A 12,558-nucleotide genomic window follows, 5' to 3' on the forward strand; every position below is an offset into this window, starting at 1 on the left:
ATCGTAAGTGTGAAGAACGGTGATAAGTCACCTTTTTGTGCCCTTCTAACTTCGAACGGTCACTAAACAAATAATTGTAAGGCCTACATTGTATAAGAATATTTGCAGAACAGGTACTGGATGGGGGAATTTGTCACCCTTTCCAATTTTACACATTAGCCTCAGTGAAAATAGAGAAATAAATCAGAGCAGTTGCTCTTAGAAGAAACATCTGTTAATATTTCTCCTCCGACATGTTTTATTCCTCCAATTGTCTAATCTCTTATTATGAATTTCCAATTCACTGGCCACAGAAAAAAGGGGAAAAAAATTAAAGGTATTTGTAAACAATAAAGGTAAAGATTCCCCTAGCACATATGTGCTAGTCGTTCCTGACTCTAGGGAGCAGTGCTCATCTCTGTTTCAAAGCCGAAGAGCCAGTGCTGTCCGAAGACGTCTCCATGGTTATGTGGCCGGCATGACTAAATGCCGAAGGAGCACGGAACGCTGTTCCCTTCCCACCAAAGATGGTCCCTATTTTTCTATTTGAATTTTTACATTCTTTCAAACTGCTAGGTTGGCAGAAGCTGGGACAAGTAATGGGAGCTCATTCCGTTACGCAGTGCTAGGGATTCGAACCACCAAACTTTCTGATTGACAAGCTTAGCATCTTAGCCACTGAGCCACCGCGTCCCTTCTTGTATTGTACACAATACAACTTGATATAAGAAATCCAGAGTGACAAGACAACCTGTGCAAGTTAATCTACTACTATCAGCCCAGACAATTCTTCTATTGTTAAACAATTTTTCCTCCTGTCAATAACACTTCCCTAATGTTCAGCTGAATTCTGCTTTCCTGTAATTGAAAATTAGGCCTTTATTTGATTAACTTGGATTGAATCGATTGAAAATTACCTTTTAAGAAAAGAGACCAAAAAAATGTCTCCTTCAAACATGAAGAAATGATTCTCTATGCAATGCTCTTAATATCTCAAGGAAAAGAAGGATCAATAGCTCCTTTCCTAAAATGATTCCATCTGAAAATTGATTATTTCTAATGAAGGCAGATATGAACTAAAAGTTCTGAAATAATGATTATGTAACCTTATTTTTTTATGGCCACTGGTATTAACAGAAAAGCGAAGATTATGGGCAACTTTAAAGATTAATGCTCTTGTCCCAATTTATTGCATGCATTGGCTGGAATAATAATATGGTTTTTTTTAGATAAAATACATATCCAATATGAATATCAATATGGTAAAATTAACTCATCAATATAACTGCTCATTTAAAAAAAATATCTACAAGGAAGCTTTCTTGACAGGATATGGTATAGCAGATATATTTGTAGCAGTGGGAGATCAAAATAATGTGCAGGATGAATAATGTGAAGGAAAAGATAAATTTGAATAGCAAGGAATAGCTTTAGAAATAGAGATGAACATTCTTCTAGTTGGTAAGGTTTTTGTACAACACAATATCCAATAATTGTAATTTTTAATATTTAGGAACATTGTTTTGGAAATCAATCATGCAGCTGATCAAAACCAAGTCCAGATGATACATGGGTGAGAAATTAATACCAAAACACAAGAAAAGAATTTGCCATTTAAAGCTTTCTAATCAAAATGTATGGCATCACAAATCCATATAGCTTAGGGATTGTACCTCAATGGTTGCTATTTCCTTTAATTCAATACTACACCAATGCTATAACTCTGTTATGTAGCACACTTTACATTGTGTTATAAAAGTTTAGGCCCTAGTGATAAGAAGTACAGAGTAGGTTAATGTCTATAATTTGTCCATGGTTTAGAATCTAAATTTGTCCAGCACCAAACTTTCTCCAAAAAGTTTGCAGACAGCTTGAAATCTTCAGCTTTTATAATATATTCTGCACTTATTCAGAACACCGCTGTTAACTGATGCAGGATTAGACAGCGGTTTCCCTATTTTGACTTTCTGCAGTCTATTAGACAGGAAAGCAGCAATCCACTTGTGCAAAAGTCCAGAAATGCCATAAGAATTTAATTAGAGCAGCAGTTTATCATGTACTACTGTATCAAAAGCCTTAGAAAAGTCTATGCAAACTGCATCTACAGCTTAACCTTGACCAAGACATCTAGTCCAGATATTTTTACAGTGCAAAAGTTGTAAATTACAGGACGAGTTTTTCCTGAAACCAAACTGTTTGTTGGATAGCAAGTTATTTGTCTCTAAGTGATGAATGATGGATTGATTTAAGATTGATTCCGTAACTTTGCATGTAATACAACACAAAGGAATTGATCTGTAATTTATTCTTTATAACTGCTTTGGTTTTTCTTGGTACGTATAAGTTTATAACTCGATTAATTTCAAGCAAAAAAATATTATAAAAATCTTCTACATTCGACAACCTGAAAACAGACGGTGCCAATTTAAAGATGCTAGATCAGCAGTTGTTAAATCATAGTTTGCTTTTTTAAAATTATAATTCAAAGAACAGGCATTAAGATCCAGTTCAGGAGGATATAAATTAATACAAAAGTCAAACATATTATGATCACTGTTAGAAAAAGGTTATTTAATGTGTAAAAACTTGCCTTGGGAAGTTGTGGGAGCTTCATCACTGGAAGCTTTCAAGAAGAGATTGGACTACTATTTGTCAGAAATCGTGCAGGGTCTCCTGCTTGGACAGAGGGTTGAACTAGATAACCCACAAGGTCCCTTCCAACTCTGTTCAATTGTTAAATCATTTGAGTGAATAGAAGCAGCAGGGAATGGTAAGCCATTCAGAGTTATCCTCTGATAAGATGGATGGCCGATAAATTTTATAAACAAACTAATGAAAAATCAAAAATCTCAAAGTGATACCCAATTACCAAAACGGCGGTAGTATTTACAGAGTATAACATGAGTGACATGTGTACCTTTAAAGAAAAGAATCAGAAAGCCACCCTGTTAATCAGCCTATTTGTCTGCAATGGGATTGTATTCCATTCTGGAGTTTTCATTGTAAGTGGCAGAATTTTGAACCGGGGCCATTAAACAGACTCAATCCAGATAAAATGGATTTTGGGGGATGTGTCTGTATTTTTAATCTTTAAAGTCCTAAGTGGTTTAGGATCAGGTTACCTGAAGGAGCAATTTGTCCCATATACATACACCCAGAATTTAAGAGTACAAAAGAATTAAGATTACTTAGTGAGATCCTTCTTTCAGGTCCCTAACCAAAGGTGATGGTTCTTTCCAAAGAGAGCTTTTTCCAGATCTTCTCCCACCCTTTCGATCTTCTGCAAGAGCCTGAAGACCTCTTACGTCAGTTGGCTTGGGGCTCTAATGGGGGAGTATCATGCTGGAGGTGGTTGATTATCTATTGTATCTATCTATCTATCTATCTATCTATCTATCTATCTATCTATCTATCTATCTATCTATCATCTATCTATCTATCCATCCATCCATCCATCCATCCATCCATCCATCCATCCATCCATCCATCCATCCTCCATCCATCCCATACATACATACATGCATGCATGCACATACCGGTATGCACACACTCAGACATAGGCACAGACACACACACATAGAGCTATAGATAGATAGATAGATAGATAGATAGATAGATAGATAGATAGATAGATAGATAGATAGATAGATAGACAGATGATAGATAGATAGATAGATAGATAGATAGATAGATAGATAGATAGATAGATGACAGGCAGGGAGGCTGGCAGATACATACAGAGAGAGAGATGATAGTGAGATAGATGATAGATAGATGATAGATAGATAGATGATAGATAGATAGATAGATAGATAGATAGATAGATAGATAGATAGATAGATAGATAGATACAGAGACAGACAGGTATTCAGGCAGAATTGCCTTGTGGATGGCAGACAAATTTAATAAAGTTATTGTTAATTTAACAATAGTTAGATTAAAAACTAAATTTGCATGGTTTTCATTTAGTAAGGTGACACACCCACATAAGCTGAATTATTTGATATTTTAAAATTTAATAACATTTACACCGTGTATTAATTTAATTTTCTTGGGTATTAGTAGATTTAATCAATCTAAATTGTAAATTGATACCCATCTGATTTGAAATTCGCATTCAATTTTAGAAAACTATAGACAATTATATCGGAAGAAAAACCAGCCGTTTCACTATTCATTCAAGTGCTCATTAACGGAGGCACTGATATCAGTGGGATCTTGTACACGCTATTTTTGAGTAATCCCGGTCTAAGAATTTCATAATAATCCATAAAATGACCTGCTTTTGCCCTAATATAATCTTTTTAAAAATGCATTCACGCTCACTTTTTCTCAGCGCATTACAGGCAGACCGGTGCTGCATCGCTGGTCCATTGCATCCAAAGACGGAAGAATCTCCTAACTTCAGAAAAGTGTTATCTAAACCAAAGTGATTTGACAGCTTTTATCTCAATTCCTTGACTGCTGCTTAAGAGGATTAGTGACACCGGGTAGGTCCATGAGTGTAGCTGACAGTAAAAGGATCAATTGCAACTTATAGCTAAAAATCAATGGGATGTGCCTCGCTAAATTGGACTGATCCTCAGGTCGCCATAGGGAACGCTTCCCCCTTTCCTTATTTAGTTACAGGCTTAGCATCCAGAAATGATAATAATGAGACTCCTTCGAGTCCTTTGAAATAGATAGTCTTATTTTTTTTGTTGTTGTAGTTAGAAGTTAAACCTGCTCCAGAGGATGAGCCAGCAAGACACATTCTTGCCAAATTGGATCCTGCTGCTTTAGTGATTATTTCAAGTTCTTTGCAGTAGGAGACGTATGAAGGATCACATATTTTATCAGTGTGTGAGAGAGAGAGGGGGGAGGGAGGGAGGGAGATAGAGATTGATTGATTGTTGGGGGGATTTTCAAGTTAAAGTACAGTGTTATTTTGGCCAAGCTGAGTTTGCTTTATGAAGGACACTTACTTGCTTGGAAAGAAGAGGAAAATAGAAGAGGAAAATATTGGACAAAATGCATACACGTTTGGAAAAGAGGATTACAACAATATATTGACTCAAAACCTGAAATATTCCTGTTGGGGATTTTACCAGAAATTTATAGCAAAGAAAATGCATATTTGATTATCCATGTAATAACCGCAGCTAGAATTGTCTTTGCACAACAATGGAAAAGTGGAAAGATTCCTACAGAGGAGAATGTGATCCAGGAAAATATTAGAATGTGCAGAAATGAACAGATTAACACTGGCAATTAAAGAGAAAGAACAATATTATACTATAATGGTAATTATTTTATCGATGGTTAGAGAATAAATATAAACATTAAAAATAAAAGTAGATGAGTGAAATATAGAAAATGTATTAATAGAGTTAATAGAGCCAAATAACCCAAGAAGAGGATTGTTACAGTATTAGACACTTAATGTATTGGTATTAAGCTAAGAATAGATTAAATATTGAATATGATTGTGGATTTTAACTGTTACTGCAAAAAACATTTGTACTCAGATGACACACAGTTTAATGGGGATGGATTGTTTGTATTAAAATAAAATAAAAGAAAGGAAAGAAAAGGAAAGAAGAGGATGTGAGACATTTGTGGTTAGCTCTTTAAATCTTTCCTTCCCCCCACCCCCATCTCCAGGTCTTGTAGTCCATCTCAATCCATTTCCATGCAAAAACTATTTTAACTCCTCTGTAGTTTTGCAAATGATTCTTCTCCCCTCTCCCCAGCGGCTCCACATAGTGGGTTTAACAGAATAACAGAGCTGGAAGGGACCTTGGAGGTCTTCTAGTCCAACCCCTTTACCATTCTGGACAAATGGTTGTCCAATCTCTTCTTAAAAACCTCAAGGCATCAAGAGGGGGTCCTAGACTCATGGACAACTTGTGATAAATCGCCCTTGTTCTGCTGCATCATAAATTTTCATACCTTCTCTCTATGGAGATTCTCAGTCATCCAGGTCATGGTTGTCCCAAAGGTGCTTTTTTCAAGGGGCAATTGGACTTTCTGGCTTTTCTTTGAGGACGTTTTGCTTCTCATCCAAGAAGCTTCTTCAGCTGTGGCTGGATGGTGGGGAATGGAAGGATTAATTCTCCTTGCAGACAGCTGGTCCTTTGCATTATTTTAGAGAGTTGTTGAGGCCACTTGGAAGTTTATTTGTGTCCTATAGGTCACCTGAGTAGTGCGAAAGGGTTCTGGAGCCTTCTTGGAACTGTTGAAAGGACTGTATTGTAGACTGGAGATAGATGATGTCATATCCCTCCCCCTCTATTGAAAGAGAGCTATTCAGTTGTGAGATAGTTGACTGCTTTGACCCCTCTTTCATATCAGCAGTCCTCTCTGTCCAAAACATAGACTTTGCTGTGTTCAAAAGATGGGCATTTGTCTTTTGAATGCAGATGGACTGCTGAACCTTGTCCTGATTGGTTTTATAGGTAGTTAAGAATATAAAACAATAATTATTGTCATTGTATGTATTAGACATACTTAAAGTATAGTTTGGATTAATTTAGAAACCCACTTAATGTATATAAATAACTTCTAGATCCCCACAATTTTTACAAAGAAAATGGTGAATTATTATAACCAATCATACTATAGTCACACACAAAAAAAACCCCTCTGGAATTAGAGAAGTAAATCTTTTTCTTCCTAGCATATTCCCACAAGTGCAGGGTCTGCTGTTCAGATCATGGAATGCCACTTTGGACGGTCAGCTGCGTCTCCAGGCTGCAGACTGTGGCTTGCATATCTTTGTTGATGGTGTCTTGCCATCTCTATTTTGGATGCCCGCAGGGTTGCTGCCCATTGACCTCTAGTTGGTAGGCAGTCTTGGCCATGGTGGAAGGTGCTGCTCTCAGGACATGTCCATAACAGCTGGCCTTCTTTCATCTTCTCTATAATTGGTACCACACCAAAATGTTGTTGAATGGTGCCATTTGTGATGTGGTCAAGAAGGGAGATGCCCAGGGGTGGGTTCTGGCAGTGACTACTGCCTGTTTGCACATGGGTGTGCCGTGTGTTCATGTACAGTGCAATACAAATTGCTCTGTGCATGCGCAGGAGCGAAAAACAAGATGGCAGTGCCTATGCTGCCGCCCAGAGAACCAGTTCGGGGCAGGCCTGGGTCGCTGCCAGTTCCAGTGACCCAGGCCGCCAACCTCTACCGGTTCAGCCAAACTGGGCCGAACCAGTAGGAACCCACCACTGGAGATCCCCGATATCCAATGGGGCATTTGTATTTCCATGGCATGGAGATAATCTTCGGTCCCTGTTGTTGCTGCCCAGCATTCCATGCCATGCAGTGCAACATGGTGGATTTGTTTTTTATTTATTTGTCAAGCATGTATAAGATAATAATATAAGTATAAACATAACTATGAATATGTGAAATGGATATGATTAAATGGGGACATTAGGACAGGGATGGTAGGCACTCTGGTGCTCTTATGTACACCCCTTAAAGACCTCTTACGAATGGGGTGAGGTCAACAGTAAACAATCTAACAATCTGTCTGCCTGTGGCTTTTCGGGTGCGTTTCAAGGTGTTGATTGTCATCTTTAAAGCGCTCCATGGCTCAGGACCTAGTTATCTGCGGGATCGCATCCTACCCCACACATCCCTGCGACCAATACGCTCTCACAGAGAGGGTCTCCTCCGGGTACCATCCGCTAAGCAATGCGGGCAGGCGGTGCCCAGGAGTAGGGCCTTCTCTGTGATGGGCCCAACCCTCTGGAATGACCTCCCCCCTGATATTAGAACTACTGTTGATCTCCGCTCCTTCCGTAAGAAACTCAAGACCCACTTGTTCGAACTAGCTGGCCTGGCCAAATTGTAACTGTAATTAGAAATATAGTATAATCTAATCTTGACCTTCCTAGATGGCATTTAAAAATTTTAAATTCTGGGGTTTTAATTGGTTTTAATTGGAACTATTTTAATTATCGTTAGTTTGGTTATTGTACAGACTGTGTGTTTAAGTTGGTTTGTCTGGGTTTTGTGTTTTGCTTTGTTGTCTATTGTATATTTATTGTCTGTACACCGCCCCGAGTCCCTTCGGGGAGAGGGGGCGGTTTATAAATTTAATAAACTAAACTAAACTAAACTAAGGTTAAAGTTGTGAGGGTTTGCAGAAGAAACCACAGAATCAGGTAGTGCATTCCAGGCATTGACCACTCTGTTACTGAAGTCATATTTTCTGCAACCGAGTTTGGAGCAGTTTACTTTAGGTTTGTATCTATTGCATGCTCGTGTATTGTTGTGGTTGAAGCTGAAGTAGTCATTGACAGGTAGGACATTGTTGCGGATAATTTTATGTACTATACTCAGGTCAGACCGAAGGCGGCAAAGCTCTAAGTTGTCTAAATCCAAACTTTCAAGCCTGGTGGCATAAGGTATTCTCTTGAGAGCAGAGGAATAGAGGACTCTTCTAGTAAAATATTATATTATAAATAATATAATAAATATTATATGTAAATCTTAGATTTAAGACTTTAACTCTAAAGAAGGTGGACATTTTTCGGTATCTGGGATCCCATCTCCAAGGCAATGGCGACATGAATGGCCAGGTGAGAGCAAGGTGCCTGAATCCGTCGGCAGGATCTCACTGGTGTGTTAGGTGACAGATGACTGCCAACCCGTCTTAAATCTAAGAATTAGAGAAATAAATGGTGTTTTATTAAATAAGAAAATACAACAATATTATTCTAAGAGCCACGTATTTGTTTTTACCATTAAGAATTGCAATGTGAGATGTAATGAAAAGTGTCTAAATGAGAAATAAGGGAGAGCCATCGTGGGTGCAATAAACTTTTAACAATAGGTTCATAAGATTATACTAATTAAAGATAATCTTGTTTGAACTGTTTTTTGCATCCTAGGGAAAGATAATTTGATGCCGTTCTATTGGAAGGACCACTGGTACAAAGACTCTGGGGTAATGCTTAATCCCTCCCCTCTCATATTATGTTTAATATTAAAAATTAGGGCTGATCTATGAGACAGTCTTAGATCTAGTCATCTCTGCTCCAAAGATCCAGCACATCTTCAGTTAAGCCTCCATAATTATCATCCTTATATGTGACAAGCCATGGCTAATCAGTCTCTTAGGGAGTTTCCTGCAAATTATAGAGAAATGTATCTGCGCTTCCTATTTCTTATCAAGCTATTTTGTACCCAGCTTCACACAGGAACGGATAAAAGTTCATTATCATCAGAGTTTAGATGGGAATTACCCCAAATTAAGAAAGAGTTTAAAAAAGAAAAAAAGAAAATACCCTCACTTTCAAAGAGAAGGGGGGGAAAAGATATTTAAAACGTAGCTTAGAAGGTCTTAATTAAGAGCAAAAAACAATCTGTGGTTTTAGCTCGCTTTAATCCCATATTAAAAGATTAGAAAAAACATCTGAAGAAATCAGAGATAAGTCTAATTGAGGGTCTTGCCTTTAATCCTGAAAGTATGCTCCCCTTTGGATATGAAGATCTATCAGTGCAGAGTCTTGGGCATGCTCTCCAAGGAAAAAGAAATCAGAAAGTGGAGTCATGCAACATATTAACTTATATTTGGAGGAAAGGAGGGGTGGGGGGGGGGAGAAGAGAGCATAAGTTGATGAATCAGGACATACTGTATAATTAAGTGGGGGGAGAAAAGGAACATCCAGTATTTCACAAAAAGCTAACTGGAATATCTCAGTTTAAAAATAAAAAAACAACAACAACAGCACTGCTTTAGATTATTAAATGCCATTGTTTCAGTACCCATGTTGGCAGGGGTGGATTCTGGCAGCCACTACTGCCGTTTCGTTCGTGGTTGCGTACATTCTTGATGCGCAATACGCATGCATGCACAGTACAATAAAAATTGTTCTACACATGCGCAGAACTGAAAAACAAGATGGCAGCGCCAAAATCACTGAATCACTGAATAAATATCTCGCTTAGCAACAGAAATTTTGGGCTCAGTTGTGGTCATAAATCCAGGGGTTAAAGGAGTATTTAGTAAATATAATTGATTGACATATCTGAATCTAATCTGGAAAAAGCACCATTATTATTATTATTATTATTGCATCAACAGAATTGTATCACAGCACAGCAGCCAGTTGTTTCGCCGGATTTGGCATTGATTACTAGTCGGGCCCCACCCAGGGGCCTAGGACGTCGTAACATATTTTCGTAATATGTGTGCGGATCCAAGCAGTGCGGCCTTTTGCATTTGACTGATGGTGATTTTGTCAATTTTTAACTGTTTTAAATGTAATTCCAGTGCTTTTGGAATAGCACCCAGTGTGCCGATTACCGCTGGAATTACCACTGCTGGTTTGTGCCATAATCGTTGGATTTCGATTTTTAAGTCCTGGTATTTCGCGATTTTTTCATATTCCTTCTCGGCGACCCTGCTATCACCTGGTATTGCTATGTCTATGATTGTAACCTTATTTTTCTCAACCAGTGTGATGTCTGGTGTATTATGCGCCAGTATTTTATCCGTTTGTATGCGAAAATCCCACAAGATCTTGACCATCTGACTCTCGACGACTTTTTCAGGCCTATGTTCCCACCAGTTTGTTGCTGTTTTAATGTTATAATTTTTGCACAAATTCCAGTGGATCATTTGTGCCACTGAATTGTGCCGCATTTTATAGTCAGTCTGCACGATTTTTTTACAGCAGCTGAGTATGTGGTCAACAGTTTCATCAGCCTCTTTGCAAAGTCTACATTTGGCATCATCAGAGGATTTTTCGATTTTGGTCTTAATGGCATTTGTGCGGATAGCTTGTTCTTGCGCAGCCAGGATTAGTGACTCTGTTTCTTTCTTTAATGTACCTGCTGTTAACCATAACCAAGTTTTTTCACTGTCCACTTTATCTTTTATTTTTTCCAGAAATTGGCCATGCAATGCTTTGTTCTGCCAACTCTCCATTCTTGATTTTATCACATCTTTTTTGTATTCTTGTTTCGTCTGTTGGGCCTTCAATAGATTTTTGTTCTTTACTTTGATTAATAGATGTTCTTGACTTTCTTTTAAATAATCAGCCAGTGCATGTTTTTCTTCTTCAACTATTTGCTTCACTTGTAATAATCCTCTGCCACCTGATTTCCGGGGTAGGTATAGTCTATCAATATCACCACGTGGATGTAAACTGTAGTGCATTGTCATTAGTTTCCTGGTTTTTCGGTCTAAAATGTCCAAATCAGCTTTTGTCCAGTTAACTATACCAGCTGTGTATCTTATAACTGGTATTGCCCAGGTGTTTATGGCCTTGATTGTATTTCCACCATTCAATTTAGATTTCAAAATTTTCCTAATTCTGTTGGTGTACTCTCCCCTGACAATAGTTTTTACTTCTCCATGCTTGATGTTATCCAACTGCAGAATGCCTAAGTATTTGTAGGCTTCATTTTCGTTGCATTTAATTAGTTGGCCATTGGGCATTTCAATTCCTTCACACGCAGTGATTTTGCCCCTTTTTATGGATACAGTGGCACATTTTTCCATGCCAAACTTCATTGAAATATCAGTGCTGAATACTCGGACTGTGTTTGTCAATGATTGGATTTCTATTTCTGACTTTCCATAGAGTTTCAAATCATCCATATATAATTAATGCGAAATTTTTTCGGCTTCTTTGGCTGTTTGGTACCCTAATTTCATTTTTTTTAAGATTATTGATAGTGGGATCATCGCGATGATGAAGAGAAGAGGTGAAAGTGAATCACCCTGGAAAATTCCTCGCTTGATATTAACCATTCATTATTATTATTATACGATTGTATCACAGCGGCCAGTTGTTTCGCCGGATTTGGCATTGATTACTAGTCGGGCCCCACCCAGGGGCCTAGGACGTCGTAACATATTTTCGTAATATACGTGCAGATCCAAGCAGTGCAGCTTTTTGCATTTGACTGATGGTGATTTTGTCAAGTTTTAACTGTTTTAAATGTAATTCCAGTGCTTTTGGAATAGCACCCAGTGTGCCGATTACCACTGGAATTACCACTGCTGGTTTGTGCCATAATCATTGGATTTCGATTTTTAAGTCCTGGTATTTCGTGATTTTTTCATGTTCCTTCTCGGCGACCCTGCTATCACCTGGTATTGCTATGTCTATGATTGTAACCTTATTTTTCTCAACCAGTGTGATGTCTGGTGTATTATGCGCCAGTATTTTATCCGTTTGTATGCGAAAATCCCACAAGATCTTGACCATCTGACCCTCGACGACTTTTTCAGGCTTATGTTCCCACCAGTTTGTTGCTGTTTTAATATTATAATTTTTGCACAAATTCCAGTGGATCATTTGTGCCACTGAATTGTGCCGCATTTTATAGTCAGTCTGCGCGATTTTTTTACAGCAGCTGAGTATGTGGTCAACAGTTTCATCAGCCTCTTTGCAAAGTCTGCGTTTGGCATCCTCAGAGGATTTTTCGATTTTGGCCTTAATGGCATTTGTGCGGATAACTTGTTCTTGCGCAGCCAGGATTAGTGACTCTGTTTCTTTCTTTAATGTACCTGTTGTTAACCATAACCAAGTTTTTTTACTGTCCACTCTATCTTTTATTTTTTCCAGAAATTG

The sequence above is a fragment of the Natrix helvetica genome (genome assembly GCF_964273705.1).
Source record: "Natrix helvetica genome assembly, chromosome: 3".
Taxonomy (NCBI): Eukaryota; Metazoa; Chordata; class Lepidosauria; order Squamata; family Natricidae; genus Natrix; species Natrix helvetica.